This window comes from Pteropus alecto, unplaced genomic scaffold (assembly GCF_000325575.1).
Source record: "Pteropus alecto unplaced genomic scaffold, ASM32557v1 scaffold146, whole genome shotgun sequence".
Classification (NCBI taxonomy): Eukaryota; Metazoa; Chordata; class Mammalia; order Chiroptera; family Pteropodidae; genus Pteropus; species Pteropus alecto.
Window position 1 is genome coordinate 5,177,760 of NW_006442107.1, and position 19,542 is coordinate 5,197,301.

General features: G+C 43.4%; 1 pseudogene; it reads left to right on the forward strand.

Annotated features, from left to right (window-relative positions):
- The first annotated feature begins 17,811 nt into the window (after positions 1–17,811).
- On the forward strand, positions 17,812–17,930 carry LOC112469323 (annotated as a pseudogene).
- Positions 17,931–19,542: the final 1,612 nt, after the last annotated feature.

The following is a 19,542-nucleotide window of genomic DNA, read 5'->3' on the forward strand; positions in this document are numbered from 1 at the left end:
ATCACTTTAGAGGACAGAGCACGACTGAAAATAATTCTGAGTGTGTCTGTTTGGAGTGGAGCAGGGGTGGGGGCGTATTGCAGAGGCAGTGTTATAATGTCCAGATAGGGGCTTCTGTGGCCTACAGGGAGGCTGGGAGGTCTTCATGGGTAGCCGACAGTTAGGTCCAGGCAGTAGGTGAGGTGTGAGCTCAGTGCCTCCGATGTCCTCTTCCCTTTTGTCAGTGTGTTGTCCACCTTGTAGGGGGAGCCATTCCAGAGATCCCACCTGGACCCATAGAATAGGAGTGTCCTCCGTTTGGAAGATTTGGAGAGAGTGGCTTCTTCTACAGATGGATGGGGTGGGTCAGTGCTCTCTTCGGCTCTGCCACCACCTTGATGGGTGTAATCTCACCTTCTCCTCTGTGTGGTCAGTTTATAAAGGCAGCTCCAGCTTGGCATGGGAGGACACTCACCGCTGTGCCTGGGACAAGAGGATTCGTGTCTAATTCAGAATGCAAGTATCGGGGAGCTGGTGGTTCAGGTCAGATTTCCAAACCAGCTTTGCCAGGAACGCTGTTGTTTTGGACTCACACTGTCTGACTCTCTTGTCTTATTTCTCAGTTGATGCAGAAATTGAAGGGAAGAAGAGGATGTTTCTTATTGACTCCCTGACTTTGCTGTGTCTTCTTAGGTTCTAACACCCTCTGGCTCCCCACCGAGTGGCTTCTCGCGTCTTCCCTCATTGAGTACCTCCTAGGGCCACAAGTCTTTTTATACCCTCAAAACCCAGCCCTGCATCACCCCTATCCTGGACCCTAAACTCAGAGTTCAGCTGATAAAGTGAGTTCAGGTTCAGCCCTTTACTGGGCAATGGGCAGGGAGAAGAGAAGCCCAAGATGCTGACCCAGCTCTTGACAGCTTATGGTCTGGCTGGGAGGCAGACTTTTGCAACCTGAACAGTAATTTATATTGCCCCCACACTTACAAACTCTCCTCAGCTTACTGAGCACTTTCGATGCCTCTCTTGCAGCTGGGTGGTGGGGAGGCAGGAGCTGGGACTGGAGCTGATATTCTATTCAGGGTGAGCGTCCATGGCTCTACCTCCAACCTGCTGTGTGGCTGTGAGCAGTAGATTTAATATTCAGCTTACCTAAGCCTCATTTTTTTTTGTCCTTTTAATATTCTAGTGAAGATGATTCACAGAATTGCTGTGTCACATAGTAGACATTTATAAATGTTCATTTCCTTCCCTTCACCTCTCTTTTCTAAATGCCCATGAAAAGTGACATGGCCGCTGTGTGACTCAGTTTCCATCTCTATAAATTGGCATTAATGAGATAAAGCAAAGTTCACTGTAATGGTCATGGTTTTATGAAGATGGAAGAGTAGAATCATGCACTGCAATACACAGGTGAAGTTGGCTCATCCAAGGCCACAGGGCCAACGGGGCTGGAGCTGGGGCTCAACCCCAGACACCTTGACTGCATTCTACTCTTTCACCTTTGGTTCCATCCTGATGCTAGCTATGGGGTCCAAGAAAGGATGCCTGGATAGCCTGGCACCGAGAGCACTTGGCTCAGGACCGAGCTCCACCTTGCTTTCGGCTGGGCGCCCACACTCCTTGGCTGGTGCTCCTGACTCTGGCTTCCTCATCTCTTTGCCACTCAGCCTCTAGACTTGCTGCTGCCTGACCTGTTGGAATTGATCTTTTCCACTGGGACCTAACTCTGCCTGCTTCTTTCTGCAGGTCCTGGAGACCTGCGGTCCACACACCCTGTGCTGACTGCCAGTCCTCTGGCCCCTCCATCACTCCTTCCTTTCTTCTTCCCACATGCCAGTCTCGATATTGTTAAATTCTTGGCATAAAGCTCTTGGTGCATCTTTCTTCACTGTAGACTTTCCTGTTCTTCTTTGTCACTGTAGAGAAAGGGTGACTCCTTCAGTTGCTGGTTTGAAATTCTTTTAGGGCCTGAAGTGCAGCCTTTACTGTCTTGTCTTTTCTGCTACCATTTCCCACTGTGACACCGGGCCATTTGCAGAGGGAGTATAGGAGCAGAGGAGGAAAGAAAATGAGCCGGGGTTGAAAGTCTAGCCAGCATGTTGGCCTCTTCTGTAGACAAGCTTGTAGTTGGATAATCTGAAATGTGAACAATTTGCAAAGGCAATAATCTGCCTGGTGGAAGTGGGGAGCTGGCAGGCTGACTTCCTTCTTCCTGTGGCTCTGTCTTCCCACAGTTATTATGCTCACTGCTGCTCTGGACAGAGCAAGTCCTGGATGCTGCAAAGTAGTTTCACCCAGCATAGTTATCTCAGTAAGACTATCCCAGCAAAGCCCCTCCGATCTGCTCCTATTTAGGCTAGGGATGTCTGGGCAGGGAAGGTTTAGGATACGGAGAAGGCGAAATCTGTGCTTGGTGGTCAATAGCCCCACGTGACCTTGGATGTAGAGCTTCCAAGGGTAGGGATGTGCTCCCTGATCGAGCTTCCTGCCAAGTTCTTCTTTGTCATTTTTCATTGCTCAGGCCTCACACTGGAGTTAAGCCAGGGCTTATACTACCCACCACCTAGCAGTGTGACATCTGTGAATGGATTTCTAATTACACATATAAATCAGCATGATTGGAAATTCTTGAAATTTTATTGGGAAGGAAATTTATAGTGATTAAAACCAATTAATTTGGGCCTCCTATTAATCCAGGCAGCAGGGTTGGGGCTGCCATGCTGCTGTGCCTTCTGAAAGCCACTGGGTAGGGTTGGGCTCTATTTGGGGCCACTGGGGGCGCGTGCTCATTTTTCAGGTTACAAATGCTCATTCCATGTTTTAAATTACACCCCTGCCCCCGGCCACGTATCTTGTTTTGTGTCTAAAAATAGAGTTCTGGGTTTTCACTAAAGATTCAGAAACACTAAAAGGAATCTTTTTAATCAAAATAAAGAACCCTTTTTAATTACTCAGCCTCCCTCACAGTTGGAGGTAATAATTGTCGTGTGCTCTTAAGTAGGGCTGTTATTAGATTTCCCTGGGGCTCCTCTATTTTCTAGAAGTTAGCAATGCTGACTGTTGAATGCCAGAGAAGAAGTCAACTGTCATCTCTTTAAGTCTTTAATGTCAAGACCTCTTTCATTGTCATGATCAGGTGGGGGAGCTCACCTGGTCACATGGGAGAGCAGTGAGCTATGGTAGATACCAGGTCCACTTTGAGAAGAGACTCCTGGTGGTTCCATACTGCAGGCAAGATCAAATTCAAATTCTCTCATGGCCAGCCACCTCTTCTCCATCTAATTACTTTTTTCGAAGACCTCAGCGAAGATGCTGTCTTGCTCCATCCAAGCCAGGAGCTTTCCATTCTTGCGCGCTCACCCCTAACTCTGGGCTGTCATAGAGTACTACAAACTGGGTAGCTTAAAACCACAGAAATTCATTGTTTCCCAGTTCTAGAGGCTAGAAGTCTGAAATCAAGGTGTCGGCACAACCATGTTCCTTCTAAAAGCTATAGGAGAGAATCCTTTCTTGCCTCTTCTAGCTTCCTGGTGTTTGCTGGCAATCCCCAGCATTTTTCGGCTTTAGACGTGGCACTCCATCTCTGACTGTTATCACGTGGCCAGCTTCTTCCTGTATGTCTCTGTGTTCTCCTCTTGGATTAGGGCTCATCCTAATGACCCTCTTCTGACTTGATTGCATCTGCAAAAGGTTCTCCTCTTCTTTTAAGGACATCAGTCATGTTGGATTAGGGCTCATCTTAATGACCCTCTTCTGACTTGATTGCATCTGCAAAACCCTATTTCCAAATAAGGTCACATTCACAGGTATTAGGGGTTAGAACTTCAACGTATCTTTTTGGGGTATATAAGTCAACTCATAACACGGCCCTTTGTTGACAGATATCTGAAGTTACAGGACTATTTTTGGTTCTGGTGTTAGGAATTCTTATAACTTGAAGTAATATTTGTTCAACATCTGTTTCTTATTTCTCTGGTGTTCATCAGAGTCTTTTGACTCTTCATTGTGTAAAATCTGGAATTGGGCCCCTCTTCATCTCTCCGATTCTCTCTCTCTGGTGCTTTTACTTTTGCATTGTGTGGCCAAGTGAGACCAAATTCCTGTTTTCTTTTCCTCCTGGGCACACAACTAAACTATATTTCTCAGCCTCCCTGCAGTTGGTTGAGGCCGTTGGTTGAGTCTGGCTAATGGAAAGAAGAGAGAAGAGTCTGTGACACTTCTATGCCTGGCCTCTAAAACTTTCTGTGTGCTCCTCCACACATTCTCTTTTTTAGTCTGCTCCATGGGTGTGGACGACGTGCTGGAGGACATGGAGACCTAAAAGTAAAAGTATCATTATTAGATGGAAGGATCCTGGGTCCTTGGGTCACTTCATGGAGCAGATTCCCACTTCCACATTCTCATTATTGTTTCCCTCATTCACTGTGACGTGAGCAAGAAATCAAGTCTGATGATAAGTCACTGAGATTTTAGGGTTGTTTAATAAAATGATTAGGCCATCCTGACTAATACACAAAATCAGAGGTGTTAACATTTCCATTCTGTGCTGTAGACCCAACCAGTCATTCATGTAACTGAAAGCTGACACTAAAGTGGCAAATAGCGTTTACATTATTATGACCATGGACTCTGCTTCACCAAAGACGGACCAGGATTGCCTTTCTCCTGGCTGTCATTGAAGTCACATGGATTCTCCATTAGTACATTAAAGTTGTGCTATGTGTTAGCTTACTTTTCATTTATATCATTAGCTTTCTTTCACCTCCTGAAGTTTAATTTTTCTTGTACAATATAGCTTTATCATATCCTCAACTTGCAAAAATATTCTTAATTTCGTAATCTATTACAATCCATCTCCTCAGTCCTTCCTAGCTTTCAAGTAACCTTTTTAGAAAGAATATTGGGAAGGCAGGCTTTCTGAGTCCTTACTTATCTGAAGATGGCTTTATTCTACTATCACTATGGATTGATAGTTGTTTGGGTACAAAACTCTAGATTCTGATTAATTTTCCTTCAGAACTGTGCCATATTGTTCTGTTGTCTCTCAGTGCACAGTAGTGTTTGAGCCTTCTTCTCTTGTTTGTTCTTGTCTGTATGCTTTTGGGATCAGTTTTTTGTTTTGTTTCATTTTGTTTTGTTTAGTTCTGTTTTGTGTTTTGTGAATTCCACGAGGGTGTATCTAGTTGGGAGTCTTTTCATTCATTGTGCAGAGCCTGTGATCTGTACACTGGGGTCCTGCTTCAGCTCTGGGAAATTGTCTTTGTATTATCTCTCTGATAATTTCCTCTTTTCCATGTTCTCCATTTTTATTTTCTAGTACACCTACTAGTCAAATATTGTATCCTGGATTAGTCCTCCAAGTCTTTTATCATTTCATTTGGAGTGTGGGGGCGTCTACAGTCTGAGAAATTTCCTCAACTTAATTTTCTTGTGTGTCTTTCTATTTTTTAAAAACAGAAATGACACTATTTACATTTCTAAGAGCTCCTTTCTTTATGAATTTTAAAAGTCTTTCCTTTTTCATTGCACTCTGTTCTTGTTAAATGGATAAAATGTGTTCTCACATCTCTCTGATGATTTTTCAATTTTAAAAAGTTAAAAGTTTTCTGAATCGTCTCGATTTTCTCAGGGAATCAGTGTTTCTGCTTGTTTTCCTCCTCCACGCTGCTGGTCATCCTCATGGCCTGGTGCTCCTGGGCACTCCGTTCATACAGAAGGAAGGCTGGTATGAATTTTCCTCTGCTGGGAGTAGGTCTTTGCTCCTCATCCCCAAGTGTCTTCCTTGAGTATGATGTGTGACTTGGAGCTTCTTGGTGTGTCTGCTCGGCTGGCATATTTTAATTTAAAATGCATGCACTGGAACACATCAATCAGGCCACTCTGCCCCCAACACATACACACACACAATGGCAGAATCGTTTTACCCACAGGCATACCTGAAACCTTAGTAGTCTCTGGTCAGTTCATTCAGTGTTTCTAGAAAAGAACCACTACATTGTTTTAGCACAGAAGTACTTGCTGGGCACCCACACTTAGGAGGTAAGGTACAAGTGGGTGGGAATATGAGGAGATGGGGTGCCAAATGGTACATTGTTCTAGATAGAAGCCTTCAGTTAATATTCTTGTTTTCAGTCCCAGTTCTCACTCTTGCTGTCATGGTCAGTCAGAGGGACATGGAAAGGCAAGGAAGATGTTTCCCCAGGCCAACTGGAGTTGGCTCCTGCAGCCTCTTTGTGGTGCACTGTGACCTGTAGCTTTCTTGGCCTCTTTCCTGCAGCAATATCCATGCTCTATGGAACCCGTTGAATCTAAAGTCCAATCTATTGAACTTTCTCATTTATTTGTCCCTCTACCCCGCTACCAGTTTATTCTCTCTTGTCAGTTTATTTCTTTTTATTTTTCTACACTTTAATTTCAGTGAGATTCCAGGAGAGCAGGGAAATGAATACGTGCTCAGGCTGCCATCCTGCAGCAGAAGTAAACATTTTTTTTTTAATGTGAGTTAATGAGTGGGGTTTTTTGTTTTGTATTGTTTTGTTTTGAAATCAAGAGAGCCTAACTAATACACCAGACCCCTGGCTTTACAGGTGAGAAAACAGAGGCCAAAGAAGTGAAATATCGAGGTCACACCTCTAAGTTCTGTCTGGAATCCTGATCTCTTGGGGCTGGGGCTCATGGACTATGGATGACATGGTCTGGATAAGGGAAAATTTGAATTAGAAAATAAGTTTGAAGAAAATGCTAGAGGACTATTTTCAAGTACATATTAGTTCAACTAAACTAATAAAATATTCAGATCTTTGGGGAATTTACTATTGTGAAAACTTCTGAAAACCAGAATGCTTATCTCTGCCTTTTTATTCCAGTTAAATGGAGGCTTTTACTGTACTTTAAAGTACTTCATTTGCGGGACGGGTCAATTAAACGTACCCCATGCAATCTTACTTGTGCCATTTCCTGAGCATGCTTGAACATAGGTTATCTTATCACTGTCTATCAATCACAGACTTCCAATGGGTGGATGTAGACATATGTTACTTTAACCTATTTGTTAAGACCCAAGGTCAGCAAGGCAAGAAGAGGCCATGGCTTTGCTTTAGTCTACAGCAGTGGTTCCCAAACTTTTTTGCCCCAGGGACCGGTGCTTCTATGAGAACCTAACGCCTGATGATCTGAGGTGGAGCTGAGGTGGTGATGCTAGCATTGGGGAGCAGCTGTAAATACAGATAAAGCTTTGCTGGCTGGCCTGCTGCTCACCTCCTGCTTTGCGGCCTGGTTCCTAACAGGCTATAGATAGCTTCTGGTCTATGGCCTGGGGTGGGGGACCCCAGACAGAGACTTCCCACTCCAGTCTAGAAAAGAAGGGAAAGGGAAAGTGGGGGCAGCCTAAGATAAAAAAGATGGACTTCATTCCCTCCATCTCCCCCTTTAATGCCTTTTTAAATCCCCCTTTCTTCAATCCCAGCCCCTTTTATCCTGTTACCCTATAACCAAGAAACATTTATTCAACTTGAAGTGTTAGGGCCTTATCGTCTCACTACCCTGGGGATATGCAAGAAAAGTGTAATGTGTCACATAAATGAGTTGATGAAGGAGAAAATTTCAGGTAACAGTGAGGTCAGTAATGCAAATGTATTATGGTTGTGCCCCGCTCAGCCATGCCATATTCTCTGTCAGTGGGCAAGGCCAGGACCCCTTACGGATTTGAACCCATTCTTGATTTCCTCCTAAGCAGATGACATCCTTTCTACCTCTGCACCCTCCACCAATTAGTAGAACATCTTTCATCAAGCTCTCCTTGGATTCGGTCTGGGCGTTTGACTTGGAAGCATCCAGGAAGGTGGAGGCTACACATTTGGTATCCTGTGTCCCCCATAATGTGTGTGTATGAAAATAGGGTCTAACATTTGCTGAAGGTCTAACATATGTCAGGCTTCGTGTTAGGTGTCTTAAGTATGTTATTTAATCCTTCTAACAACCTTAGAAGGTGCATGTTATCCCATTCTCCAGATGAGAAAACTGGGGTACAGAGAAGTTAAATAACCTACCTAAAGTCAGACAGTGCCAAGGTCCAACCTCCCTCTATCTAGCTTCAAAGATAGTCATCTTTCCAGAACACCTTGCATGTAGCAGGTTCTCAGAATACTTTTATTAAACCAAATCCCACCAAATATTTCACGAGCCCTCATGAGTGAGGCTTTGAAGCTGGATAAGGCCTGGGAGAACTGGCAGAGACTCATCCCTCAGTCCTGGTTCCCTGGCATCCAAGTCTCTTTAAATCAGACTGGTAATTGCTCTGGGCTTGCTGCAAGCAGTGCATTTAACAAAATAAACACAGGTTCCATTTCACATGCAAGTAAATATTTTCCCCAAGCGATTAGCACCCAGACAGCTAATAATTACCCCATGTGACACTTTTAAAAGCTGACTATGCATATTTATAGAAAATGATGATTATCACAATATTAGGAGCTCATTAATCCACAAGAGCACATGTGAGAACATTCCAAAGTCAATGTAACATTTGTGCGCAGTAAATACCCATCTGCTTGGAAAGCTGGCGTGGCGAGTGCTTGAGCATTCCACAGGTAGGGCCGTCCTCTGAGTGAGGAAATGCACACTCCAGTTGGGGCATGGCTTTGAACGCCCTTGTTCTTTCCAAACACATAGCAGCAACACACACACACACACACACACACACACACACACACACACACACACACTAGGATTTAAGAAGAACTAAAAGGTGCCTGACTTTCCCTCAAATGTCTGCTTCCCCCAGGGCTGAGGTTCCCACCCTCGGGTTACTGGTTAAACCATGGGAGGTGCCGTTAGAATGTAGATGGACACTGGGATCTACTGTCATACATTCACTTCGTAGTGAATAGGGCCTTGAAGGGTCAGGATGTAGAACGAGAGTCTCAAGTGAGTGAGGAAATGAACAGCATTGTCAAGCCAAAGGCCCAGCTGGGCAGGTGGGTCTTGAGGAGGTCCTGGATTAGGGTGTCTTGGGTACACAAGAAGAAGGAGAGAGAATAAACAAGCTCTGGCCTGGAAGTCAGAATACTGTTTCTACAACTAACTTGTTGTAAAACTTTGGACAAGTTGTTTAATCATTCTGGACCCAGTTTTCTCATCCATAGAAACAAAGCACTGAAATAGAATGGCCTCTAAACTGTTTTTTCCTACTTTGGTCTTCATTTTCCCATAAGAGTAAAGGGAGAAGAAGATGATGATGTTGCAGATAGGTGAGGGGCGCAGCATGAAAAGCCTCCAGGATTTCTCAGTTGTGCAATGGAGACATGCATGCGAGTCCGTGCCCAGCCTCGCATCCGAAACGCCGCCTCCCTCACTAGGCTGCCTTGCTTCTCTTCTCTTCAGAACGCAACTCTGAGAAAAGCAATCCCACTTTCCACTCACTCTTTACCTCACCTACCACCTCGACTGGAACTGCTCTTCCCCAGGATGCGGTGACCTCCTTGTGGGAAGTTTTTCGATCCATCTTGCTTGCCTTCCCGGTAGCATCTGGTCCTGTTGACCTCGCCCCCTTCCTGCAACCCTCCCTTCCCCGGGCTTCTGTGACCTCATTTCTCTTCGTTTCCTATGGCTCAGTCCTCTCTTCCGCGTTGGCTCCTCTTCCTCCGCTCACTCCTTGCGCGTTGGTCCTGACCACGGTTCTGAGTCAGCCCTTTCCTCTGTTCTCCACAGTCTCTTTCTCTGCCCGGGAAATCCCATGTGCATCTGTCACTTTAGTTGCCTTTTATGTCCTGGTGACCCTCAAATCTGTACCTTCTTCTCATGTCACTCCCCTGAGCTCCAGACCCAGTTACACAATCAATTTCTGGATCTTTCCACGAGCGGATTCCTTGAGCTTTTTGAATTCCACATTATCTAAAGAGAACCCATCTCTCCTCCCCTGGATTGGCACTGCTCCTATAAGCCTCTACATTTATGTCTGTGTCCTATTAGCTCTACTCTAAGTATCACTTCTCTCCGTCCTACTGTCCCTACCCTCCTCTGGCAGCCATTGCTTCTCATTTCGTCCATCGCAGTGGCCTCTTATTGTCCTTCCTGCTGGTAGTATTGTCCCACTCACCCATTCTCCACATTGCCACAATAGTGTGGAATGCTTTCATGGCTTGTCTTTGGTTATAAATCTAGTAGCAAAGTCACTCCTTGTGAGAGATCTTTCTGTCATGGACTTCTGTTTTGTGGTTTTGTTTTTGCCACCCAGTACCCATCCATTTATCATTCTAATGGTAACCTATCTCTAATTTTCCTTTAGGGAGCGCCCCCACCCCAACCCCCATATCAGCCCACATCTGTTCGGGGGTGAGTGGATGCAACATGTCATATCACCATAAACAGCTCATCTCATTTCTCTCCCCTGGCCACAGTGGTTGTCCAGGGAGAGGTTGCTTAAGCCAAGCCAGGCCCAGGGCTTTAGCTTGAATCACTTAAAAAAGATTTTGCTGGTCCTGAACCTGAGAGGCTGTGAGGCTGGAGCAGCTGTGGCCTCCATGTGGAACCCAAGACAGAAACCGACTCATGAACGAGAGCGGAACTATGCTGAGAGATGGAAAAGCCAGGTCATTATGGCCAGTCTGACCCTAGATTCTGGCTCTTCATAAAGCCAGAACAACTCCTGAGTTTCAGTTGTAAGTGCCAATAATTCTCTTTTTGCTTAAGCCAGTGGAATTGGGATCTCTCTCATTTGCTATTGATACACACTCATTGATTCTCCATTGCCTTTGGGATAAAGTCGAGATTCCTTAGCAAGGTTTACAAGGTCCTCTGTCACTTGGCTTCATTTCCTTTCCAGCCTCTTTTCTCATCGCTGTCTGCCTTACACTTGATGTTCCAGCTCGATGGAGCTTCTTGCAGCTCCCTGAACACACTTTAGCACTTTCTTGCAATTGCTTTTAATTGTCCATCTCCTCTGGGAGGCTGTAACGCCATGGAGGTAGGGCTGCGTTTATTTTATTCATTGTTGTAGCTCTGGCTCCTAACAGGATGCTTGGATCGTGGTTGATGCTTAACAAATATTTGTCAAATTTGTCAGTAGATATGGGTTTGTCCTTGCATAAGATATATTTTGGTAGATTCATTCATTCTTGAACTATATTTCATTTTATTTATTTTTTTATTCAATAAATATTTAACATCTACTATATGTCAGAAGTCAACAAAAATAAAAAAATAGTCTCAGACTTTAAATAGTTTGTAGCTTAGTGGGTAAAAACTATGAAAGCAATTATAATATAGAATATGATGTGATATAATTTTTGGCCGTAATTAGAATGTGTAAAATACACAATGGGAGCATGAGAAAAGCTCTCCTAAAATTTCCTGGGGATGTCGGGGCTCTTAGGAAGATGTCATAGGGAAAACAATGCTGAGAAAATCATAACAACACCAATACTGCCAACGGCAGTCATACTCTGCGGCCTGTGCTAAGTAACCATTTTTCAGTCATTATCTCATTTAATCCTTAGAACCACATATGAGATTATTATTCTCATCTACAGATGGGAAAAGTAAAGATCAAAGAATTGATGTGCCTTTCCCAAGGCTACTTGGCAAGTACGTAATAAAGTCAGGTATTTCATCAGGCTGATAAGATCGGAGAGAGAATTCCGTGAAGTGGCAATATCATGCACACAACTCAAAGCACAGGTACTGATCCTATCTTTGCTTAATATTTCGATAGTCCATCATGAATTGGTTTTTATTGTTCGATGTTTAAAAATATAAAATATTATTTATCTTGATTACTGGGCTTTTTGGTGCTCCCTTAAAGTTTGTGCTTGAGGTGAGTGCCTCTCTTGCCTTCCGCCAATTCTGACCCTGAGCGATGGGACCTGTTGTGTTAGGGAAACTACCACAGTGTGGGTGCATCGAGCTAGGAGGTGGCAGTAGAAGGAAGCCAGGGATGAGTGTAGACAGATAGGTAAGCAGGGGCCAGGTGATGGAAGCCTGTGTTCATGGCATAGAAATTGAATCTTGTAGGCCAGTCATTCTCAAACTTAAATCATGGATAAACCTCTTGTAAAAGAAAAAATAATTTTCTATGATCCCTCTCCCTCAAAGTCACTTACATTATTTTTGTTTAATGTTACTCATATATGGACAAATATAAATGAAGCATCAGTTTTGTGTTAGTGTAAACAACGCATTTGCCAATAAAATACAAAAAAATGTGAAACTAACAACATTTAAATTAACAACTTAAGTGTTACACGATAGATGATATTGATTTGCTGGGAAAAAATCTCTGAGTAAGCTATAACCTAGAACTCAGGAACAAAGATTCTCAAACCTTAATGGATTTAAGATCCACCTGGGGGAGTAGTAGTATTGTTTTACTTATAGAGTTTCCTGGGTTGTTTCAGGGGTTCAGATTCTGAAAATCTGAGACAAGTACAGGAATCTGCATTTATAACAAGCTTCCCAGGTGATTCTGGCGAAGGAAGTCCAAGACGGCACATTGAGAAGATCAGTTAAGAGGTCACCATTACTGGTCAGTCTTATAAGTCTAACTAGTCTATTCAAGAAATGGGGCAGATGGTGGAGGAACAAATACATCTGTTTTCGTCACTGCTACATCATGTCTTTAAACCGAAGGCAACAGCCCTTCTCAACAGCAGCTTCTTCACCAGAAGACAATAGGCGGGGGCCTTCCACAAGAAGTGCGAAGCTATGACTCAGAAGGAGGGTCTAGAGCAGGAATTGACAAACTTTTTTCATAAAGGGCCAGATAATAAAGGATTTAGGCTTTGTGGCCATACAGTGTCTGAAGCAGCTATTCAGTTCTGCTGCAGTGGCATGAAAGCAGCTATACATGACTCTAGGTAAGTGAATGAGTGGGCTATGTTCCACTGAAGCTTTATTTACAGAAATGGGTCCTGGAGGGATTCAGACCTTGGGCCATAGTTCACCAGTGCCTGGTCTAGAATCTGATCCCTACTTTCTAGCTCTGCGTTCTTTGAAGGTATCACCATTCCCCAGCCTTTAGAGGAATTCCCTGAGCAGGAATTCAGGGGAGGTAGGGATACCAGCAATCTAAGAGCATGTTAATGCAGATTTCCTTACATTCAATATTTCCTGGCCAATACTTTGTATATATAAGGCATGAACAAAACACCATGGATTAAGAAATAACTGACTGGTCAGACATCTCTGACCAAGGCACCTCCAATGATAATGATAGCTTCTGTTTATTGAACACTTACTGTGTCCCAGACACTGTGCTAATAATTTCTGGCTCTATCTTGGTTCATCCTCTCAGCAGCCTTATCCAGTAGGTACTATTATCACCATTTTACAGATAAGAGAGCTGAGGCTGAGAGAGATTAAATAACTTTCCCAGGGTAGCTCAGCTAGTAAGTAGTGGAGCTAGGACTTAAATCCAGAAGGATCTAATGTCAGAATCCTGCTTCTAACATGGCATAGCCCATGTTGGCTACTATTCAATGCTATAATAAACTCAGGGCCCAATGTGGACCAGAGAAGGGCTAAGTGCTCCCTTTCCTGTTGCTTTGGAAACTCCTGACGATGGAGGTGATAAAGGAGTAGTATCTGAAGTTTTGATAAGTTACGCTTACTGATGGAAGTTCTTGGCTCACTTAAATTACCAATGTGCAATCAGAAAGTGCTTGTTAAAGTAATCAGACTTAGAGAGGTAGGAAGAGAAATAGATCACTTAGTAAGGGATCGACTTACCATTATCCAGGAGTTTCTGGAGCCTTTGACTCTATACCTCTGCCTTCAACCTAGAAAGGGTGCAGTTTTAATCTGAGAAAAAAAAAATTGATTCGGCCTCTAGATTATTTTCTGCTGGCCAAGCTATCCAGGGGCGACCTAAGATTTTCCTTCCTGACACTGCTTTGCCCAACCTGATTAAATTCATGGGTGTCATCTGACCACCTCTGCTGGTTTTCCAAAGTACCTCTAGTTTGATATAATTTCTAATCAAATTTTGTCTTGGAAATAGTTGTTATTTCTCTGGGAACTTCTTAAAAGTTCTTTCTATTTTCTTCTTGTATGAAGTTTTAGAGAAATATTCTATTTTTTCTTTTCAGATTTTTTCATCTTAGCTAAAGACATCAGAGATATGGCAGAAGTCTCTGTGTTTATCATCCCCTTTCCAAGACACACTGACAGGTTGGTTGAATTTCTATACCACCCATCTGGTTTAAGATGGCATCTGATGAAAGCAGGTATTAGAAAGAAGCTTCTGGAAAGTAGAACTTGAACTCTGCGGATGTCAAGATTGTGAACCTTACCATGTTCCTTGTCTTCAACTTTCCAATGACTTGTCACTGGTTCTCCTCAGACTCACCCTTCAGCACTAGGGGTGAACAAAGCCAATCGCAACAAAGATCTCCTTGAAGTCTTGTTTTCAACTTATAAAAAGATGTATCTTGTTTGCTCCTTATAATGCAATCATCTTGTTTTTGTAGGAAAATGATTTCTCCTGCCTTGCCTTGCTCCCTGCCTTTCTGTGTCAATCCTGAGTAGATTTCGCACTCTAGGAAGACATGGCAGGGTTTCTGTGGTGACTCCATGTTTCTCCTGGCACACCTGCCCTGTTTGCAATCACAGGAAAGGTACTGTACTTAGACCTAGGTGAAGTGGTCCCACAATGTTCCATTTCCCACAGAGTGAGAAATGATGGAATAAATATGTCCTAGGCCATTGGGCAAATCTTTGAAATGGATTTGCTCTTCCTTCAGAGAGTTTATAGCCATCTGCTTGGGTTCTGGTCTAGGAGTGGTTAAAAATGAAGGCCCTGAGGTCAGATCTGCTCAAGTTCATGTCCTGCCTTGGCCATTTGCCAGCTGTGTGACCTGGGGCAAGTCACTTAGGCCTGTAACATATCCAAGTGGGGAGGTCAGGCAGGTAGCTGGATGCATGAAACTGGATAAAGGTCCAGGAAGAAGTTAGGATGGGAGAAATAAATGAGGGCGTCAGTAAATGGGTGGTATAGAAACCATGGAATTGTATAGTCTCACCTCAGAAGAATGATAGTGGAAAATAAATGAGGCCCAGGTCTGAGCCATGGGCTACACCACTACTTAACAGTGTAGTTGAGGGAAGAGGGGAGCGCATGGACTTGTGAATAGCGTGGCCAGCAAGAAGGAGATCCCAGGGGGTGGGGATTACTATGGAAGCCCAGAGACTGCAATGCTTCTAGGAGGGCAGTTAAACACAAAAGACATGGCCTGTGAAGCTTTCGGTGTCATTGATGAGCGTTGGTTTTGGTGATGTGGAGCTGGTGTCCTAATAGAGTGGAATGTGGAGAAAGTGTGAGGCGAGTGTGAGTAGATACCATGAGTCAACTTGTCCATGAGTTTGCTGAAAAAGCTAATTGACAAGCCCAGAGCTGTAGCCAGAGGGGCTGAATGTCAGAAGAGAGTGCTTGGCAGTTGGGCCACACTGAGTGCTAAAATGTAGCAGCTACTATGATGACCTGACTTTCAGGCCCTGTGCTAGTCCTCAGAAATATACCCACTTGGGAGTTTGCCTTTCAGGGAACTCTACAAGACGCAAAGGCCCCAGACACAAAGGAATGACTTGCTAAAGGTAAAACTTTGGGTGAACTGGAAGGATTTTCTTTGGAAGGATGGAGTGTTCAGCTTCCTGTGGATGGGCTACCTCAGGAGGTCTGGGAGGCTCCTGGAAGCTTCTTCTCTGAGCATCGGGTTCATCTGCCCAGGCTTGCAGTTCTACCAGCACTCCTGCTTATGATTCTCACTCGAAAGTCAAATTTGCTGATGCAATCTGTGAGTTGGGGTTGCAGAAAACCAGTTTATGCATGTGCGTGTGTGTGTGCATGAGTGATCTTTTCTAAAGAGTGGAGTAAATCTTATACAAATCTGATAATCGTCTCAAAAAACTCTGGGCCTTGCCATTTACATTCCCCAACTTAGTCTCCCTTCTACATCCAGGACAAAAATAACGGCTTGTGAGGACTTAACGGCTTAGGGATGGAAAACTTAAAACTGGTCGGATTCTGCCCAAATCCTATCAGATTTTCTTGCTTTCCATAAACCTTTAATCAGCATCAACTCTGTGTGTGTGTGTGTGTGTGTGTGTGTGTGTGTGTACACACACTCACACATGTGCACCCTCTGTTCCTGTCGTCTCAATCAACTTTAACAACATAACAACGGTGTAAAAGATGCACGCGCCAACAACTGGAAGTGTTTCAGAAATGCGCTCCAGTATTGGCCTCTACTGGTGTATCTGATGGAAAACTTACCCCTGGCCCTAGGCTATGGATGGAGTTGAGGGTTCCTGGGCTCCCCATGTCTCATGAGCTAAAGCTCCAAGCCCTCTGCTCACTGCCATTCAAGGCTCCACAGGGCCGTGGACGAGCAAGTTGGGCCCAAATATCCATCACTAAATATTTTCCTCCTTACCCCCTCTACATCTAAAGCAAGGAAGTTCTGAGTATTTGCAGGGGAGGAACTCCTCAATTATTTAAGGGCGAAAGTCTCTTTCTTCCAGGAAATACCCATAACCAACCAACCAACCAACCAAAGTATCTGCAATATTGGACAGAATTTTACCAATAAAATTTACTAAACAGAACCTTCAAGTAACCAGATTGAAGTTAGTCTTTATCTCTAAGAGCATATCATTTTGGAGAGAAATAGACAAATCCAACCACAAAATAGAAACTAATGAGATGTTTATCACAAATAGAAAATAACACAACAATTTCCCAGGCTCATCAGGAACGATACCTGTTCATGCTAATCTCTACCTCCATCTGTAGCCTGGACATTGAAACCTGACACAGATCTCTGGGTTTTGTATTAGTCAGGTTTCTTCACAAAAACAGAAGCAATAGGATATTACCCTCCTCCTCCCAACACACACACACACACACACACACACACACACACACACTCAAACTATATAGAGAGAGATTTTAAGGAATTGGCTCATATGAATGTGAAGTCTAGCCAGGCCGAAACATGCAAGGGAGGCTGTTGATGTTGCAGTCTTCGGTCTGAAGACAGTCTGGAGGCAAAATTTCTTCCTTCTCAGGGAACTCAGTCTTTTAAGTCTTTCAACTGATTGAGTGAGACCCACCCACATTATAGAGGGTAATATACGTTAGTGCATGAATAAAGTTTATTGATTTAAATGTTAATTACATTTTTAAAGCCCCGTTCACAGTAACATCTAGATTGGTCTTTGACCAAACAACTGGTACCATAGCCTAGCCAAATAGACACATAAAATTAACTATCTTAGGCTTTGCTCTTTTCAGACAGGAGACATGTCATGATAGTCAATTTTTTTTGTCATTGCCCAAGCCAAGAAGTGAATGCAATGCTTTAGAAATATTTCAACATCAAAGATTAAAATTAAAAGAAGCTTTAGGTCAATAATATGAACAAATAACAATTAAGAATTCTTTCCCACATTCTCCTCTCTCCCATCTTACTACCTACCATACCATTCTATAGATAGCCCAGACATTGGAGATGCACAGAACTGATAAAGTTTGTCATTGAAAATAACAAATACGAATCAATGATCTAACCTGTTTTCTGGCAGGGGGACTCAGAAAGTAGAGGTAGATAATCAACCGGAACAAGAATTTTTAGTGTCATTGTGCCCAAGCACTTGGACCAGGCATTACTGTGTGGAGCTGACACTGTTATTGGCTGATCCAACCCCAACTTTCCTATCTCTATCCACTTGCATCCAGAAGTGGCCAAGGGTAAGGGGCCTAATCATAGTTAAAGGGATTTCTTTTGTTCTCTTGGGTTTCCAGAAAAGCCTTTGCTTCCCCCTTTAGAAAAACACTGGGTTTACAGCCATGCTACCCTGAACAAGCCTGATCTCGTCTGATTTCGGAAGCTAAGCAGGGTCAGCCGTGGTTAGTACTTGGATGGGAGACCACCTAGGAAGACCAGGTGCTGTAGGCATAAAAAATAAAAAATGAAGAATTGTAAGCTGACAAGCTCTTTGCAATCTGTGAGGTCAGCCAAGGGTTGCCTTGCCTTGCCTAAAATAAAATAAAATAAAAATAAATAAATAAAGGCTAATAAAGAAATTTTTACACATACAAAGGCTGAAAGAATTCATCACCAACTGACCCACATTGTAAGAAATGTGAAAGAAAAAGCCAAAATGAAATGATACCATGTGAACATATGGATCTACACAAAGGAAATAAAAGGCCCTGAAAACTACACGGGTAAACACACACATACACAACACAAAAACCTGACAATACTAAGTGTTGGCGAGCATACAGGACATCCAGAATTCTCATGCATTGGTGCTGGGAATGCAAAATGGCACAGCCACTCTAGAAAAACAGTCTGGCAGTTTTTTATTAAGTTAAACATACTCTAATCATATGACTCAACAATTCCATCCTAAGTATTTATCCTAGAGAAAGGAAAATTTTATTCCCATAAACATCTGTATGTGAATGTCACAGCAAAGTTATTTCTAATTGCCCCAAACTGGAAACAACCCAAACGTCCTTCAACAGGTGCATGAATAAACAAGCTGTGGCACATCCATACTGTGGAAAACTATGCGGCATAGACAGGAATGGTCTGCTAATATGTGCACCAACCTGAACGAATCTCAGAGGCATTATACTGAGTGACGGGAGCCAGACTCAGAGTGGTACCCACGGTTTGATTCCACTTATATGACACTCAGAAAAGAGCACAACTCTAGAGAAGGAAAACTAATCAGTGGTTGCCAAGGCTTAGGCCTCGGGGGAAGGTTTGACTACAAAGGAGGCAGCACAGGGGAATTTTGGGGAGTGAGTGAACTGTATTCTGATTGTGATGGTGGTTGTACAATTCTATGCATTTGTCAACATTCACACAACTGTATAACACCAACTATAAAAGCGTTATTTTCTATTTGTAAGTAAAAAAAAGCAAGTTACCAAAAGCGACCGATTTGACTGTTACTGTCCTCTGCCTTCGTCCCTTTGTTTTTCCCTCTCATCCTGGCTGGAGGTGAGGCTGCCAGTTAGTGACTGAGGGGAGGAGCCGAAGATAAAAGCCAGCAGCCCTGGCTGGTGGAGAAGATGTGAACAGAACTGGGGTCTCTTCCTGTAACTGCTGAACCCTGGACCATATTCCTCCTGACTAGCAGCTTCCCAGGGGTGGAAACGTCCATACTGCATGCAGGCAATATAGGGCTGCATTGTCTGCAGAGAATTTAAAACAATGATAAAAGCAACTGAAAGACATTTTTGTGCCAGAAGTTCTAAACAATTCCAACAATAAAACACTCCTCCTCCCTCAAATAAACCTATCATTAGTCTAACTTTTGAACAATTGCTCTGGTTACTATGGAGTTTTAATAACCCTGGCTAGTACCAGGGGTGTGATGTATGTAAGTTCCAGGTGGTCACCTACAGGCACATATGGACTGAACTACATTTGTTTGTTTCGAGAGTAAACTAGAAAGGTTTCCTCAAGATTCAGATTCATTTGGGCATGGTTTTTAAGTGATCACTCCAGCCACTTTGTTTCAATCTTTCACATTTTAAACATACTATTAGAA